The sequence below is a fragment of the Lathamus discolor genome, chromosome 1 (genome assembly GCF_037157495.1).
Source record: "Lathamus discolor isolate bLatDis1 chromosome 1, bLatDis1.hap1, whole genome shotgun sequence".
In the NCBI taxonomy this organism is placed as follows: domain Eukaryota; kingdom Metazoa; phylum Chordata; class Aves; order Psittaciformes; family Psittacidae; genus Lathamus; species Lathamus discolor.
Window position 1 is genome coordinate 9,708,863 of NC_088884.1, and position 19,804 is coordinate 9,728,666.

General features: G+C 40.3%; 1 protein-coding gene and 1 long non-coding RNA gene across 2 annotated transcripts in view; one reads left to right on the plus strand and one right to left on the minus strand.

The window, feature by feature from the left end:
- Window positions 1-14,037, minus strand: part of SLC16A7 (solute carrier family 16 member 7) — an 82,971-nt gene extending 68,934 nt beyond the window's left edge. The window contains exon 1 of the mRNA XM_065685284.1: window positions 13,805-14,037. The gene's annotated coding sequence lies outside the window, so the exon portion shown is untranslated. The remainder of the gene's footprint in view (window positions 1-13,804) is intronic.
- Window positions 13,448-18,399, plus strand: LOC136017245 (uncharacterized). Its single transcript, XR_010613873.1, has 3 exons — window positions 13,448-13,790; window positions 15,540-15,862; window positions 18,317-18,399. It is a non-coding gene; the product is annotated as an uncharacterized LOC136017245 (long non-coding RNA).
- The last annotated feature ends 1,405 nt before the right edge of the window (window positions 18,400-19,804 follow it).

Here is a 19,804-nt window from a genome sequence, read left to right on the forward strand (position 1 = left end):
TGAATACAGCTACTGGAGAGATCCTCTGAGATAGCTGTGTAAATGTAGTTACTTTACTCCACCTTGCTGCCCACTCACATATAGACACATACTTAATTTGTTTCTTCCTGGAAGAGCGACAGACACCAGAAAAAGGCTAGGTTTTCTTCCAGGCTCGTGAGCTTAAATTGCTAAAATTGAAGTTCACCATAACCATTTAGTATGGATGTCAGTTTAAACTTCAGCACACATTTGCTACTCATTAACATCTGTTTCAGTACATTTGTTTATTAATAGACACTTAAAGAATAATCTCTTTTGCAGACAACCAAGTGATATCATTAATATTACAGCACAGTTTTTCCTTCACTCACAATCCAGGGATATTGATTTTCTTGAAAGAATGCTTTATGTTAGCAGTGGCAATTGCAATAGTACTTCAAGCTACAGAGTGTTTTGTTTTGGAGGTTAGGTCACAAACTGTTTTCTGCTGGTGTGACTTTATAATTTCTTTGTCTAATCCCCTGCAAGACCTCAGATACTGGGCAACAATCTCCATCTCTCCTGTTTTCTTACTAGCATGTACTTCTAGCATTCAACATTTTAGGGAAGATTTAAGTTTGTAATCAAAGCTCTACAAGATATCCTTTGGCTTACACATGATTTGTGACTTCTGATTTAAGGGAGGAATGCATCACAACCATATTTAGATATCAACACATATCTGCATGTGATCTGGATACCTATGCTCCACTTACAGACAATGGGCTGAAATGAACTTCTGGTACATATCTCCCTAACCTGTTTTTGACATCTAAGCTGTAATGAAATGATATGTGGCCTACAAGTGCTTATATCTCTCCATTATATAAAGTGAGTCTAGATAAGTTGCTCAATCGTATACCTGTGCTACTGAACTCTGCATTTCAATGAACCAAGCCTTATATCTTGGTATTGCAGGGGACTGAAAATAGAGACTGAGTTCCTTATTCCAGTCCAATGTTTTTAAATCTTGAATGTTTTGGGACAGGTAGGAGGAGGGGTTTCATGTTTGTTTATTTGACTTTTACAAAATAAGAAAGTGAGAAATACATGTTCTGGATTCTCAACATGTTCTTTCCATCTTTGAAATAGATACACATCTTAACAGCATAGTCTTGAAATCTGAAATTTTGCGATCTTTTCTGTATTGCTGAGAAAAATATTTTCAGTTCAGCTGAGTAATGAGTCTCTGAAAAGCATATGCTGCAATGCCCATATTTTGTTACTGTGTTTGTAAAATGTGCAACTCAGTATTGCTGCACTACAAACATTTTTGTGGCTATCACAGCTGCATGGGAGAAAATTTATGAAAGGTGCAGATCAACTATGTCATGCTGCATGTACATACAACAGAAAACTAATACTATCCTTTTTGAAAGTAAATCTTCAAGTCTTCTATAGCAAAAGCAAACCTCTGTCTTAACAGACAAAAAGCAGTGACAAATCTCTTAAATGCAATTTTAATTCACAATTTACTTAACTAAGTCACTGCAAAGACCATTCAATTGAAACTTGCAACAAAACTCAGTTGCTCACAGAACAACCTAGAGGGCAGCTTACCTTACGTAAAAACTGGACAGTTGCCTAGAGATGGAGAATTGAAAGGGCAGCATTTTTAGAGTAAATTTGCTGTATTCCATAATAGCTGAATATGTGGCATTCTAAAATTCTATAAAAATGCCTGGTATTAAAGACGATTCCTTGCAAATGTTGTAGTGGCAGCAGAATATGTTTTACTCAAGTCAAGAAAGTAGGTAGAGTTGTCTCTGAAGATGCAGATATGCATCAGGGACTGCTCAAAACTGACCATAGAAACGGTAGCTTCACCAGAGATACTGACAAGTATTTTTTAATAATTCCATCAAGAATTCCATAGTAGATCCGTTTGCAGAAAATAAAGGCAATATTAATTTAAAACTATTCTCTGTGAATTATTTAAAATGCATTGTCATTCAGGTGTGAAGATTTTTTTTACTTACATAACTGCAGATACACAAGAGCTTGAGTAATACGATATGCCATAGGGTGTGACAGTGCACAAGTTTGAGTGTGTTAGGAATGAAGAAAATGCAAATCTGAAAGGTAAGTTGCATATCACATTGCCCAACATGTAGCTTTTGGGGCTGGTTCTTGCCTTATTCTCCTGTAAGCACTCTTTGCAGTTGTTAGCATCAAGGCATAGTTAGGAGTGAATGAAGGAGACTACAAGGAACCATGAACAGACAATGGCAGGGCCAGATCTGCTGTACCTGGGCTGTATGAAACACAGAGATTTTCCCACTTGTTTCCAAAATGGCAATAACTCTCCTCTCTTGTACACACCTTCCAAAATGAGCCAAACACATTGGTGGGTTAAAAACTGCCTGTGAACAAGTTCAAGTACACTTGAGAAGTATCAGTAGGTTCTTTCTCACAGCCTGTAGTTTACAACTTATTGCAACGGCACTGTGGTGAAAACACATGCTTCCCCGTCAATCCCCTGGTCTGTCCACCCTCCCCAATGGCAAGTGCTGCTTCAGCCCACTCCATGGGAATGCTCACTGCCCTACCTCCCCTTTTTCTCCCTAATCCCCAACCTCTTCAAAGGCTGGCAGTCTCATCCCTCTTACTCTACCAGCTCTAGTAACTCAAAACCATACCAGAATACTAAGTCCAAGGTAAGGAAAAACTACTCTGTAACTGACTCAAGGTTTATTCACCACAAGTTTGATATTTCATGTTTCCCCTGGTGGCTTAATTTCCTTTCAGTCATTCTCACTATATTGTATTTAAATGTATCTATATAAAGATATAGGTAATTGAACACAAAATAAAACAATGCAACAGAGGGAACAGGATGCTATGAGGACATTGCAAAATATAAGTGAAAAAGAAAACGAGCTTGAATGAGTGGCTGTGTACAGGCCAGTACTGCCTGTACTGCCATCTTAATTTTTAATAGTATACATCTTGTGAAAGCCTCTTTCTTTTTTTTGAAGAACTCTTAGCTCTAGCTTAAAAAAAATATTTGCAGTTGTGTAATTATTATGCTGAGCAAAAACTATTTGTTTCCAGCCTCTAAAAACTGCAAGATGGTCTCCAGCTTGAAAGTTTATGATTTACATACAGATATATAAATTGGCAAATAATGTGTTATATCTTACGGAGCTGCACTCAGCTTTTCAGCCAGATTTAGACCATGATTAAGGAAGGCATTTAAAATGAGTAAGCGATAAATGTAGGTGAATATTATAGTGGGAATATGACAGTTGTACTTGGGTATATATTACTCGAGCATATAAGCACAGTGATACAAATATTCAGCAACTGATGAAGTGATTTTGTTTAAAGACAAGAAGGAGATATAACCCATAGTAATTAAAGGGTGTAGTATAATATCTTTCTCTTTTGCCTAGAGGGGCAACTATGCTGGCAGCAGCTTTCACCGCTGAGGGATCAACTCTTGGCTGTAGCTTCTACCAGGGTAAAGCTGGTTTATTTTTATGGGCAGAAATCCACACAAATCCTGCCAACTGAGGCTCCTCAGGAGACAGATAAATTTCATACAACTCCCAGCTGGCCTGAATACCAAAACAGCAGCAACTTTCCCTTACCGCTCACTTTTCTTTTTTGCTCTCTGGACTAACCAACTTCTTTCTAGCCACCCTGAGTATGTCTATTTTAGATAAATACATCATCTTTAGCTACCACAGGTAAAAGATTCAGATCAATGTGCAGGTTCACTGTGGCTCTACAGCAGCTATTTTGTGCATGCATGTTTTTTTAAAGATGGCAATCTCAGAAGTAACACAAAATGCCTCTCAAAAGTCAACCCACGGTCCACAACAGAATTGCTCAATCTGCTCTAATACTTATGCTGCATTTTAGCATTGAAATTAAATCCAGTGTTCTGACAGCACTGTGCATTCTCTCCAGTCTGAGGCACTGAGAGGTTTTTAGGTAGCTCATGCTACCATGGCTTTCCTCAAAAGCAGGACAAAAAATGAGTTGCTGGATTGCTGTGCTGCCTGAGAATTAAAGTCCAGCAGCCTGATAACTTATATCATGTACCTTTCTTTCTTTCTCTGCTTTCAAGACCTTGCATCTTCTCACTGCTGTCACCAACCTTCTTACTCCTGCTTAAAGAATCATTGCAACACCCTTCAAGACAAGAAATCACCAATTCTCTGAAGGGAAAAAAAAAAATAATAGTCAGAAAAACTTTTTCCATAAGCTTTTTTCCTTTTAGGACAAGAGATAGTCTCTCGTGATTCCCATTTTCTGTAGAAAGTAGGCATCCCACTTCTATTCTCAGCAGGGCCCAGACAAACTGTTCTACTAGATGAAGAAATAAACAGGGATTCCCTCTGGCAAGGTCAGAGGAGCAGATGAAAATGACCCTGGTAGCATGAGTTCAACCAAATACTAAAGGTTCCATGTTCACTGGGGTTTGGTTAAGTAATTCAGGTCCAATCTTTTAGGAACACAAATACAAATCATTCCTTTCTCAATGGGGTAACAGAAACAAACACACAAAGTTAATGAACCCAGCAGGGATTGACCAAACAGTTCAAACTCCCCTTTGGAGCAGCTAGAACAGCTTCGAAGCAAACAACCTTAGCCACTTGGCACTGGAAAACAGAGCCTGCTCTGCTTGTCTGATTGAGCAAAACCTTCCTTGATTTCAGAAGTCCTTCATTCTTTAGGGGTTTAAATTTACTACCAAATACTGACTAAAGAATCATCCATTCAGTTCTGACAGTTCAAATGCTAAGTCAAAGAAATGGCAGTAAAATGGTTTCTCCAAGCATTCAATTCATTTGTGTTCTTACTGGGTCCAGATTCCACATCTCCTCACACTCCCTTACTGCCAACATTCAGGTTTCCCTCCTTCAGTCCCATGCTTTCTTCACACTGTTCTCCTTGTATGAAACACTCTTTTTATCTAACAGTATCCATTACTCCTTTCTATGCACCTGGTCATAGAACTGTTCCAAGAGTCAAAAGGATCAGACAAAAAATACATCCATGTGCATCTATGGTACTCTTGGCAGATCAATATAAAGTGTAAGTGCCATAGTGAAGAGGATGGATGGACAGAAGGAAGGAAAGAAGGAAGGAATTTTTAACTACCTTATAAAGGTTAAAAACTTACTCTGTATCCTCAGTAAAACACTGTTCAGTATTCTGTAAAAACTATTCTATTAGACCAGCAATTTAAGTATAATAATTTAACAGTAAGCTTGGACACGGCAACTATAATAGCTTTCCTAATTTTTTCAGGAAATAGCTTCAAGAAAAGAAAAATATCATAGCCTCATAGCTAAAATACATTTGCATTGAGAACAATAAGGATTAAATCATCATTTTATGCACACAATATTTCAGCAATGCTAAAGTATATCCAGAAGTGCAAGCTGATTACCTTGTTAAGCAAGAACATCTTGCTTCATTAACACCTTTCTATGCTACCATATTCAGAAGAAGAACCTATTTTAACTGTGGGAAGGAATGCTTTTGTATCCCATTACATCATGATCACAATATGATTGCATTTTCCAGGTTGCACAAAACAATCAGCTTTATTATTAAGCATAACAGTGGAAGCCACTATTATTTTTTTTAATTACAAAAATAATGCTGAGCTGGAAACAGTCAACTGGATCAAAATTTGGTATGCATTTGGGTGCTACTGGAAGCAGACACGTACGTGTGATATATTCTCACTTCATATGTTAGAACTCCTTTTTCACAGCACACATGAGAAGTAGTCACCTGCGTACATACAGGTCAACTCGACAGACTGCATACTGCCATAGGGCTTCATGGCGTTGTATGAGCTGTAAGTAAGGAACAATCCTCTTTTCACCCACTCACTGCTAAAGCACCTGAACAAATCCATACTGCACAGTCCACGCTGTCTCCCACTGAGGTGACAGGCCATCATTATTCAAGGTGATGGTTTTAGCCTTTATTTAATTTTGCAGTGTTAAGTGTAATGGCTTTGAATGCGTCTTATTATTTGAAAAGTATTTCTGTAATTCAAGATATTCTCAACCACCAAGCTAAACCGTGACTATAAAACTCAACATTTGCCTTTTATTTTCAAGGCTGCAATATGAATGCTTGAGAACTGTAGTGCTCAATAGTTTGTTATTTTTTTCTCATATTTCATACTCATTTCTTTATTAACATCTTGTTTGGAGGATATATTGGTACACAACAGCACTGCCTAGAGTGCACGCCCATTTTGTGTACAACTATTCATCACAACATAACTATTCATCACCAACAAAAACCTTGTTATGGCCTACAATTAACACACAGAAATAGTAAAGGCAAAGGTCAACATTCTCTCTACTCCCTTCTAAAAATAAACCAAAACAAAACCTGAAGACAACTAAAACCCACTCTGAATGAAAATATGACACACTGTTCCACTTCTGCTGGCTTGAAGGTATTTGCCTCTGAAATTCCTCAAAATAATATTTCCTCAGGTTAACATCTCTTTCCCTTTAACTCTGTTTTCACCTTCCATATTTATAATTTTTTAAAGCTACTTTTTTTTTTACCCTAATCATAACACCTGAAAGGCAAAATTAAAAAATAGAAAAGTAAAGAATGCAAATATACATAACTATAAAGATAAAAATAGCATAATAATATATAAATACTAGTTATTATGGAGGAGCATCATTTGTGCCATATGAAAGCTGTCCTACAAGAGAGCATCTCTCCAACAGTTTCCAGTTTTAGTGTGGAAAACACAGTATACCAGTAGAATGAGCAAAGTACAATAGTAACTTGATACTTCTAGATTCTTATTCTAATAAATGGGGAGAAAGAAAATGTTCTCACAGAAAGAAAATCAAGAAGAGAGGACAGACAAGACAGATAAAGTATTTGTTTGGGAACAGAGAAGTCGTTTTGTTAATCATTATGAGAAATAATTTCCATTTAAACTTATTACGCACATCAAAGCAAGTGATCCAAAAGACTATCTAACTGTGCCCTGAGAAGCAGTCAAAAGAGTCTCTTCAGCCACTGCTGGGTGTAAACCATGAATAACCTCTTTTAACCCAGCAGAATTCCATGACAGGAAGGGAGCTCAAGTTCGGACCTAGAATCGCAGAAAGAGAGGACATGCCAATCAAGCGACGCTGAAATATTTGGCTGTGAGATAACACCACCATACTTTTGGTCTCAGTTTTAAATGCTTTTCCTCTATTTCTCTACATCATGTGAGTTTTGCTCTTATAGTCATTAGGTTTGCTTATAAACCTCTTTCACTAGTCTAATATAGCTAAAACTAGAACAGACTATACACAGTGCTCATGATGCTCTAGCGTTGTTATGTATGAATGAGAAAACAAGCTAAATTGAAATAAAGCACCCTCACATCCAGCATAATTACATCAAAACATCTCTTTTTGGAGAACTACATCAGAAAAGCATGAGAACAAAAAATACTTTATGCTTTCAGCCAACATAATTATATCTGAACAAGAAAACAGGATCTCCTTTTTTTTTTATTCTTCACAAATACAATACATATTTCATGTTTTGTAAATACAGGCTATTACGGCATATTCTTTTCTACCTATTTTCCTTAAATATACAACCTAGAGGTCTCAAAATACACAAGCCTTTTTTTCATTCCTTGTCTAAATCTGATGTCATGGCTTCTAACCAGGGGCTATTGAGTCCCCTGCTTTGTCTTTTGTAGTACTGGTAAGAAAAGGGGAAAATGCTGCCTGCCTCATGGAAGACAGGGACTTAGGACAATGAGCTGAGATCTTACAAATTCTTCAAGGCAGAAAGGAAGCCTTTAGTTTAATGCTATGCACAAATGACTATAAAAATGTACATCCTAAAAAAGGTTTGGTAATGGGGTGACAGGCCCATTCAGCTCTCAGCACCAATTTCCCTCCAGAGTCTGTTCTGTCCTCTCCAGCGTTCCAGAAGCAACCCCCTTCTTTAGCAAGCTGGAGTCTCTGCCCTAGACACACTTTTTCTGATTCTGGAACCAGTCTTCAGTTCCAGTTTGCAGTTTATAGCTCATCAGTTTACATTTCTATCATCAGCAGGAGGCACTGCTGAGAACTCAGGATCCAGTACCCCATTTCAGACTCAAATCCAACCTGGAACAGCATGAAAAAGCAGTTAACTTCTACAAAAGATTTGTTCAGTGGGAAGTGTACTCAGCAAGGGCAGAATTGTCAAGGAATTTAACATGTAAAATTCCGAGTGTCAAGAAATCAGACACATTCCCATGTGGAGCCTATTTACATCATTCGGATGGTTTTTTTTATTTCTTTATAGAAACTGCACCAAGCTGCTAACTATAGGAGCTCAATTTAGCAATTGCAACTCCATTAAAATGGCATTTTAATTCAATAGCATGGTGAACTGTTGAGAGGTCCTAAGTTTCAAGGTTTCCAATTTCCACCTCTCAATAAGGTCAGCAGAGAAAAGCAGCTATGTCCCTTAAAAGCCAAGTTATTACAGTTGGTAGTTTGAACATAGTTCTGTGTCACTTCAAAAATTCTAACCTTCACTGCCAAATATTTATATCATTATTCCAGAGAATTAAAAAAAAAAAAAAAAATGCCACAAAGCACTTAATTTCTAATGTTAAAAACCTACTCTAATACAATTCCAAAAGCATTTGCTGAGAGTAAACACATTTCTCTATCAGCCACACTAATCAAATACTAATCAAATACTAATACAGTAAGAATTAATTTTCTTCAAAAAATCAAATATGCATTTTGCATGTATGTTTTTGCCATTTTTGTCAGCACAGAAATGGTAAGTTCTTTTTTGTTTGTTTCTTCATATTTTTAGTACTGTAAAATAGAAAGTACTGTAAAATACATATTTCTTATCAGTATTTCTTGAATTCAGGAAACAAGTGCTGAGAAGTACATGCCTGAAGTTGACACTATAAGTCTAAATTTAATATAGAGATAAATTAGATTTCATATTTTTTTGTTTGCTTTTTGCTTGTACCATAGACTGCAAGAGTGTCTAAGTGACGAATTCTAATATCTTAATTAATCTATTTCTGTGGAGAAAAAATCATTTCTAGCTTTGGGATGACGTAGTTCTGTTTTGTAGCTAATTTTACTAATTTCTATTTCATGGAACACCTCAAAAAGCAATGTACATCATTGCATCGTCATTACCACCACTGTAGTGACAACAAATGACAAAACTTCTTTGATGCCAAATGTATTTCGAACACCATTACAAGTCTTTGTCGTATGTGCTATGCCTAAGTGCCAAACAGGAGCGCAGCCAACAGTTTGCTATCATTGAGGCCATATGACGGGAGGGCACTAGACAATGGTCATGCCTGAAGCTGCAGTAGGAGTTTGCTAGCTGGCATGGGAAGATTAGCTACTCTAAAGGACCAGAACTTTTAAAAATATATAAAAATAAGAAAAGCTATGAAATACAGGAGACCTTCTGAGCCATGTGCAACATGTTTTCTGAATGTTCCCACAGCACCTCGATCATCACCTACAGCTGAATCCTCCACTGAAATACCTTGAAGAGAGAAAAAAGTAAAATAACTACCAAGCTTGCTGTCAAAAAAACTGGAAAGTGCTCTTTTAGGGGTACAAATGTTCACGCTAGAAGAAAGCAAACACTGCTTAAACAATCCTGAACATTTGGGCAGCTCCAGTCCATGGAGTTTTATGCTTTGACCATTAAAATCACGTGCTGCAAATATCTTTCCTTGTAACTATATGAAAATAATATCAAATCCACCTATTCTGAAGTATCAAATCCATCTATTCTGAAATATCCCAACTTCTAGAATGTTTGGGCTTTATGCAGTTTATCAATAGTTCACTTAAAAGTACAAGTTTCCTAGTCTAAAGTTATTAGCCAATTCTATATCATTTACACTATGATTCAGAGCACTGCTCTCTTGTTGGGTGGAACCAAAATACATTCAATATTTCACACTCAATAATCATGACACCAAGTTAAAAGAAAATGCATCAACAGCTACATCTAAAGAAGGAATAATAAAGCAGGCTTTAGTTTGTTCTCTAGTGCCTCTTGATTTTGTGAACTAACATGAATTTAATTTCTTAAGATCTTAAGTCTTACAACCACAAAGGAAAAGAGTACATAGTGCTAAGGCCCCATTTTTTTCCACCAATTTTCCTCCTTCAACTGGGGGAATTTAATTGTCCTAGTTATGTTAATATACTTTCAGAAATGCTTATTCAGTTATTATCAGTAAATGCTCTTCATACACACCTCTGATTACATATTACTGCAAGTGTCATGAGACAGGAAAGCACCATGTCCAGAAACAAAAACCATATTAGTATGTAACTGGGGGCTTGAACTTGCAGATAACAAATAAAGGAACTACTTAAAGACACTGCATTGACTAAAAATCAAAATAAAATCAACCAAAGAATGAGCTGATGATAATTAATCTCCCTCCCCAGACACAAATATTATGAATTAAAAACCTTGAGATTACAAGAGAAAAAAAACAGAGACACTTCCTAGTTTGCCAGCCACCATGGCCTGGTTAGCTAGACTTTCATTCTTCAATAAAAGTTTAACATTATTTTGAATGTTTGACTGTAAGACCAACAGCTATAAGAAGTAGCAGAAATATGTGACATTATAAAGCCAAATAGAGCTCCCCAGTCAGTTTGTCCAACACCCTCTATTCCTCAAGCCATGGAATATTATCTCCTTACACCTATATCCCAACTACTTTTGTTTGAATACTGCAAACTTTTCTTCAAACGTTCCAAGATTCACAGTAAAATTATGGAAGTTGGCACAACAGCTCACAAATACATGCAAGTCAAGGAATGCAGGTTTGGACTGAGATGTGTATGTGGGATGTAGCCTTTTTCTCACTTTCATTTGATACAAACCAGTTGGTCAATGAGGTCCTACTTTCCCATTTAACCCGCCCCTCAGTGCTCTGCAAACATGAGGCCATATATACTACACAAACAGATGTAAAAAGGTAAAGATAAAAGCAGGTGAGATGTAGTCTCTTTTCTTCAACTGGAAATGGTCCAATAATAACCAGAGTTTATGGAAACAAAACCACTTGCTCATTGTAAAAAGGAGGACAGGATAATTTGCTTAAGAAACAAAGGATACTAAAGCGGACTTTTTTCTAAAATGAAGAAAAAGAGTGCCAGAAGTATATATATATAGACACATGTATCTATATATACAGATACGCACACATATACATAAGAAGTATGACATAGTGAACCAAATCCAAGAAAGAAGGGTAGTTAAAGAACTTGGTTTTTAAAAAACATCACCTTACGATTCAAGGTGAAATGCTCTTTTATCTCCCTTAACTTGCCTGCCGATAAGTAACAGCATCTCCTTCTAGGCTGCCCAAAGGATCTCCGGCCTCCATGAAACTGGGATTCTAGAATGAGAATTTTGCCATAGCAGGAACTGAGTGATCTTAAATCCAGAGAAGTGAGATAGAATTAGGTTAAAGAGATGGAAGGAGGCTTTTTTACATACTATTAATAATGTATGCACGCTGAAGATTGCTGAAACAGAATTCCACCTCTCTTCACTGCAGCTGCAGAGCCACAGTGTTTCTTTGATACTTGCCTTTGAATTTCAAAGTCTCCCCCTTTACATGTAAAATGCCTGTTCAGATCAGTTGTATCACTACGTAACCCTATGGACAGTTTTCCTATCCACAGAACTCATGAATTTAGTTTTCTGCCACCCATGAAGGCCTTCCATGAAGACTACAGTTGATATTTAGGATACTCCATATCACCATCATGAAATAAAAAAGGCTGACTCCATTAACCAAAATTACTCACTGCTGCCATATAAGAAAAACCATAACCTTGCATAATCCATAACCCTTTGCCTAGTAAGAATGATGAGCTGCTTTGCTCTGAGGACACTTACATTGTACACACAATGTTGCAAAGTAGGCTAGGTGGGCCCTTAGGCAGAGTTATAAGCATGATGTTACAGTTACACAAATTGCACAAATAATAGAAATATCTGGAGTAGACTTTCTTCTCTCAATTTACTTCTCCAGGTGGAAGGAGTAGATATTCAGCACTCACTCTCAAGTATTATATTCAAAGTTAGCAGACAATAATGGAAGAAGGAGGGCACTGTCTGTAAGAAGCGAATCACTTATACATTATTACTAGAATGAATAGGTGTACATAAAAACATTTACCACTTTTATTGAATTGTCAGTTTTCTGCTTCTTCCAAATATCAGTCTACATCTCTCTCTCTCTGAAAGAAGTCTGACTTTCATACCGTAATTCATCTAGACAGACCTCAGGCACTATTTTGTTGGCTTGATTGGTGTGCTGTTAAGTTTATGGCCCCATTCCTGCAATGGAAGCTGCAAGTACCTCTTTCATTACTATTTGATAAGTAACTTGAGAGGTACGGATGGATGTCACTATGGAAACATGGGTCATTATTACAGAGACCAATGAAACAAGAATGCATGCCTCCATGAGGCATCAGCTTCCTTCAGTTTCTTTCTTTTTCCCAAAACAGCTTTCAATAATAAATTCAGCAACACTTCGCTGCCGGAAAGCTCAGGCTGGCATTTGAAAGAAACAGCTACTTCTAAGTGTTACTCTGGTTTTCCTATCCACCTTACTGGAATAGCAGTGGAGAACCCATGTCAGTTCTGTGCCCCTGAAGGACAAACAGATAACATGTCCTCCCAAGGGTACCAGGGGACACTCTGGCCTCCAAAATGTGAACAGGGAAACTTCTTGGTCTAAGATCGCTTCAGTGTTTTGTAGGGGCCACTTCAACAACCACGAACCAAGGACACAGTGCTCCCTAGGAGCACAGAGAATTCCTTTTCTGTTGGGATGACTGCCCCTCTTCATGAGACCACTCCCTTCAAGGACCTTGAGTTCACTGTGTGCTAGCAGAGGCCAAGAGAACGATGGAGAGGGAGTATTTTCCCACCTCTGGTACCAGTTACTCAGAGAGCTCAGTACACAAACACTAACTGGAGCCAGCAGTATTTGGAGATAATAATGCCGGCATTGTTTGGCTCATAGCAGCCCAGAGCAGGGCCGCAGCTGTCATGGTGCAGCAGAGGGTCCATGAGGCCCACCTTCCCCAAGGTCATCTCGAGCAGGCCCGGTTCTGATAACGGCCAGCGCGGCAGCACGCTCTTAGCGCTGCTGCAACCGCCGCCGCCGCGGCTGCCGCCCACGTCTCCCAGCAGAGCTGCCCCGGGGCGGGGGCGCCCGGGACCGGGGCTCTGCTAGGGGCGGGCGATGCCGCCGCGCCCGCGGATGCGGCGGGAGGCGGCTACAGCGCGCCCTGGAGATGCGCGCAGCGAGGCGGGGGCGGGATCGCGCCGCGCCCCCCCGGAGCTGCGGCCTCAGCCCGGCCCAGCCGCCCTGCCCCGCTGTCAGAGCAGGGCGCCGATCGCTGCAGGGCCAGCGGGGCAGGCGGCTTCTCCCTGCGGTGGCTGCTGTGGGACGGAGGGGACGGGGGGCTGCGGCCCACGCGGTGTCCGTCCTTCAGTCCGTCCGTCCGTCCGTCCGTCCATCCCTGCGTGGGCGGCGGCTCGTGTGTGCGTGTGTGACTGACAGTGCGGGGCGCAAAGCGCGGGAGCAGTCGCCCTCACGCCGCCAGCCGGGGACCGCCCCGCCTGCGGCAGCCCCTTCTCCGTCCCCCGGAGCCCTCCCCGGCGGGGGCGACCTCAGCGGCTTCGCTGCTGCTGCTGCTCCTCCTCCTCCTCCTCCTCCCTCCTGGCGGGTAGGTTACGTTACCTGGTCTCTAGCTCGGGCTGGATCTAATCCCGCGGCCGCCGCCGGCTCGTCTCCCTGCCGCGGGGCTGAGTGGGGTAATTAATTTATTTATTTCCCATGAGGTGTCCTCGGCAGCGGAGCAGCGGCGGGGCAGCCCGGGCCGGGCGGCAAGGAAGAAGGCCCGGGTGCTGCTGCGGGGCCGACGGGACTCCGCTGTCCCGGGGGTGCTGCTGGGGAGCGGCCGAGGCGCTTCAGCACCGGCGCGGGGGGGCGGGGGCTGCGGAGGAGACGCCTCCCGGACTGCCCAACCCGGCTCCGCGGGGCCGGCGGGGGCGCGGCGCCCGTCCCGGGGAGATGGAGCCAGAGCGGGAGGTGGGACGGGACGCGCCGGGACGGGGCGGGAGGACGGGCAGCACTTGGGGTCGTGCGCCCGCCGGTGCGAGGCGTAAGCCCTCCGCGGCGGTGCCCTCCCCTCCTACTGCCCCGCCCGGGGCCGCCGGGCGAGGAGAACCCTCGCTGGGAGTTGAGCCCTGGGCGGTGGGCGCTGCCCCCGGGAGCAGAGGGGCATGGGGAGCCTCGGCGTTCCCCTGTCGCGTTCTTCACCTCGCTGCTGGCAGCGCAAGACGTATCCGCCCCCGGCCCCACCCCGCTCTCCTCCTCATCTGGACTGAGGGTGCGGAGTATTTCACACCATAAGGCTGATGCAGTCGCTATTCCACGGAAAGATTACGAAAAGGCACCAGTTTGCTGCGTCTAGGAAAAAGAAAAACACCGAACCACCAAATAGTAACAGAGATATTTTTGTGCTAAACGCGGGAACTTCCGTCTTCCGAAGCAAGGGCTGAAATTTGGCCAGTCAGCAATGAGTTGTCAGTTTAAATCTCGGTCACCTCTTCCTTTGCCACCTTTTTCTCTCCCTTAAGAAATAACAAAGTTCCCAGTGTTTTGTACATGAACATATTTATGAAAGTGACCATTATGTTCTCCAGAAATTCTGTCCTTAAGGCTAAAATCCTGTAGGGAAAGAGACGATAATCATGTAATTGCATAATTAAAGCCTTTACCATAATGCCTATTCTCGTGGGTAAAAGTTGCACATTATGTGCACCTTTAAAAGTAGTGTGAAGAGGCTGGAGTAATTACATTTGTTGACATTATGTTGCAAAGCGCACAAAAGTAAACCCGGTTATCTTATTTATTTTCTTAACTTTGTTGAAGGTACTTTGTTTATCAAGAGCTTATGAATAGGATCTTTACAAACATGTTAGGAGCTGAAACTGTGTATGGATAAGAGTAGGGAGAACTTGGGTTATAGTCAAGGATATTCCAGTTTGCTGAGCTGCTAACTGAGCAGGGAAGGACTTGCTGGGGTTACCTCTATATTTTCCATTAATAACAACTGAATCCCTTAGCTAGCATCAGCTGCAATGAATTAAAATTTTTGAAAAAATAATCTGAAAAGGAGCCTGCCATCCCTCAAAACAAGCTGCAGCGTGAGTAGCAATACCTATTGCGCATCAAAGAATCTATGCACAAAGAATCCGTCCAACTTGTGCTACAAGATGGGCTGTCATCTTGTAGCACAAGTTCATAGAAGTCAGGTCTCTTTGGCTTCGTGGCTTATGAATCTGCTGCCTTCTATGTGAGAAGTATTAAGAATTGAATTATTTTTGTGTTTTAAACTATAATCATTAAACCAGAAGACACAGACCCAGATATCTCAGTAATCTAACATTTTATCATTTCTTTTTTTTAGGATATTATTGCATTGAGAGCTTTTTAACAAACAATGGGCATGTGAGCGATCCAGGACTCTTGCCATTGGTTAGAGTTTGTAGTAAGGATTAACGGCCTAGTTCACTGATTACTTCAGAGCAAAGTTGTGGCCACGTATGCGGAAGTTCTGCAGGAGGGAAACAACTCCCGGATGCTGAAGAAGGAACCAATCAGCTGCCTTTGCATTATGTGTAGAGACCAATCAGCTGTCTTTGCATTATGGGTAGAAACCAATCATTATAAAGCTTAAGCGCGGGATCAAGCTTGGAAGCTATAAAAGGCAGTGCTCTGAAGTGAATAAAGGTCAGTTTCTGATTACATTAATCAGCATGCTGTCCGTTGATCTTCCACATTATTGTTCTAATTTTATGTCACCTGCTTCTACTGCAAGTTCTTCAGATTCAGGAGAGAATGCTTTGTCACATGTTTGTAAAGTAGCCAGGTCGCTACAGTCTCTGGGCAGATTCTGGCACTGTAGTCATATGGAGTAGAAAGTAGTTCACTGGTAGAGACAAGCAAATGCTTTTATTCCAGAAACAGACTGAACAGCTTGGAGTTATTTTTGTGCCCTTGCGTAAGTTAAGTAATACTTGAGTTATGTACCTAAGTCCGGGGACATTTTTAGGAGCAAACAGCCATGGTGGTTGTGAGGGCACTTCATGAAAGTCACACTTGTGTTAATTCGAGTAGCGGTGTGTCATCTCATGTGCAAGTGTGTGAATGAAGCCTGTGCCCAGCACCCCCATATAGAGTCAGTGCCAGTCTGCCCTGGCAGCCGGTTGCACTAAGGGTTTTGGAAGACCAGCAAGAACTCAAAGGGCCCACTAAGCCAAGCGAAGCAAAGAGTAAACACTAAGCAGTGACTCCTGGGCATACGAGCAAAGAAGAGTTGGGTACAAATGCTCATGGTCAAACACTCACTTCCAAGCAGGCCCACAAATACAGGATTAAAAATATATAAATTAGCATGAAATCTGATATAAGATTTTCCATAGAGAAGCTACTAGTGCTTGAATCAAAGTTTTAAACTTGGCATTACAGTGATGTTAAGCTTTCTCCCATATTTTGGACACTTTGTACGCCCTGAAGAAAATCATAGGCCATATAGGACCTCAGACAGTTCTTATGACGTGCAAAGCATGGCTACATTGTCCTCTACAGTGAAATATTACAATTTACACACTTTTTGAAAGAATGTTAGGAAAGTGATTTTCAAAGGGACCTGAAAAATAAATAGGCTAAGACAGAAATAACTTTTTCATTGCATAGTTCTATTTCCTCCACTGGTGTGTCTTAATTAGAAAAGATATCTAGTTCTATAGATAACAGTGTGTGATTCTGGCCTACATTCTGTACAAGTTCAGATACAGCTTCGTGTCTGCGTCCTGCTCAAAGTCACAGGAATTACCATGAGCCCTCAGACTAACAAATGATATATGATTGTATTTTTTATACTGACCTCGATTGCAGTGACATCAGGTTTTTAAGTGAATATGTTCCTCTGTGTGTGCTTCAGAACAAAGGCTCTGATTTGGTTCCTCGTTGCAGATTAAAAAAAGCCCTAAAAAACAACCTGTTGTCATTTTACATCTTTCCAGTCTTAGACCACCTTCAGTGCATTATTCTAAATCAAAATGTTCACAGCTAACCTCTAAGGGTAAGAATTAAAAATGTATTAGTGATAGCAGTTAATAATTTCCTTGTGAATTTCTAGAAGCTGGCAAAGGTTTGGAGCTGCGTGTGCATGTGCGTATGAGTCTGTGTATGGGCGGGTGGCATTCTGCATTTTTCAGTGATATAATTGTAAAGAAGAAATTAAACATATCTATGTAGCATGTGTGCGAAAAGAAGTCACACATCGGGTTACTCATTCTGTGTCTTTTTGATAGTGAGATAGACCTCTGGGAGGTTGTGTGTTATCCACTCTCCTGTTTCCTGTTGATAACAGGTTGAGGTCTTTTTAGTGATATTAACGGAAAAAGGTCTTAGGAATTATTTCTTACCAGAAAGAAAAAAAAAAAAAAAAAAGAAGACAAAAAGTGCTGCAAATGTAGAATACCTGATGGCATTTTCTGTGTGTCTATCTGCTAACAGTTTGGGTAAGTTTCCTACTGGAATAGTCCATTTTCCCCACATGGCACTTGTCAGGCAGTTTTATTTGAACCCAAAATTTTACAGGTCCTCTTCTAACTTTAGATTCCTCTGCTACATCACAGGTTATGTGTTCTAATTGCAGAGTCCAGATCTAGGGGGTGCATGTTTATGACTCTGTGTTGTTCTGGCCTACATAAAATTACATTCTGATTATGTTGTTTTGGGTTTTTTTCTGGACTGATTTCTGTTCCATAAATACATAATTCAGACTTTTCTTGTGTTCATATGCAGGCTGGTGTGGTGTGCATTCTCATCTGCAGCTAATATGCAGCATATTATCATTAAAATTTTATTGGTGAATCACTTAGGCCAGCTTCTGTAGCATTATAGCAACAACTAATCATTGTCAGTCCGTGTCTCGCTCAGACTTCATCCACACAGATAGCTCTGTCACAAGCATAAAACTTTAATCCTAGTTCTGTTGGTGAAGAGATAGTATTTTTGTGATAAAAAATTTTGTGATAAAGTTCATGTAAGTACAACTAGACTGTAGTATTTTAATGATAAAATACAGACTAAGCATGTTTTTATATTGAGGTCAGTTTTGTCTATAAGCATCAACTATGTCTATTCCAGGCCCAATAAAATTCTTCTCTTTTACAGCTCCTGGTGACACAGAACACAGCACATTGTAACTACAGCAATAGACTCAGCCATGGAAGAGCTCTGTTAGGCGCCACAGAGAACTTGAGTTATCAGCTGAAGCAGGTAGTCTGTAGAAGTGTATAAGATAAATAGATAATAGAAAAGCGATCTGGAAATGTGGGAGAGATAATAAACCTCTCTTCTAGAGGTGAGGTAACAACTCAGGTAAGTCACTGATGAACTCAACTCCCACATCAGTGTTGTGTCTAATACTGCTGAAAATACCATAGCAACCCATGCCTGTCAGCTCTGAACTAATATTCAAGATGCTGTTGGAAATGCAGTTTGACATATACAGTTATAGAAATCACTATTGCAGTAGAGTGAAGAAGGATCATACTGCTGAAAGACAGGTGACCAAAACCCCAGGAACACCGTGACCCTCTGTTAGGTCACAGTTGCCAGACCAGAAAACTATTTGCAGCCCTTTCCTATCCTCCCTGCTACTGTGGCTTTAGTGCCAGCACAATCATTACCTGGTATTCCTGCCATACTGGCCATGGGCCTCTGTGGAGGACCTGATTTCTTTTTTATGTATTTTCTACTTGTCTTAAAATAGCTAAGCCTGTTTTCCCTATCATGAGCACAGACAGGGAAAGGCTTATGTCTATGAGTAAAAGAATGTGTTGTTCTTAGTAGCTGTATATTAAATCAGTCATACAATACATCTTTCTCATCAAGTCACTCTTATAGTTCCCAAATTCCCATCCAAGGAAACTGTGAAATCTTGCATGAACACACAGGGAAACTGGTACCATTTGATAATTCATTTGTTGTGTTCTGAGACTAAGACTTTATTGGTAGTAGGGAAATAGCAGCAGGAGATATTTTAGTGAGAGTGGACACAGACAAAAAGTCTGTCAGTACCATCTTTCCGTCAAAGAAGTGCTCAAATTACTCCATGACATCTGTCTTTAGTTTGTTAAACCACTCAGGTGGACCACAGGAAGGAGCTGATATCAGTGTAATGTGAATTCTTGTACAGTTAACAGAAAAGAAAAACGTTAAAACTTCTCAATTTGCTTTAAAAGATGCTTTAGAAAGATCTGTCTGTACCACAAGAACTATAAATAATCCTGTACTTTTACACTGAAAGAACATAAACCAAGACACGTGCAACAAATATTTTTAGAGTATTAGTTACTACTGTCAAAGTCCTAACCAGGAAAGCAACATATTATATTCAGAAAACCCATTAACAAAATTTACATGTGTCCATGTTGCTGGTTGCATAAATAGTGAGTCCTTTGAACAGTCTTTGTAATTCTTAAAAAGTAACTGCTGTTTTTATTTTTTAGATTTTTTTTTATATATATTGTTTTAATATTTGTTTCACTATGCCACTGGACATGAATTACTTGTGTGCTTCTCTAAATTCTGCCTCAAAGTAGTGAATACTGAGGGTGTTTTTCCTTTCATTTCTCATTCTATGACTGCTGAAAACAA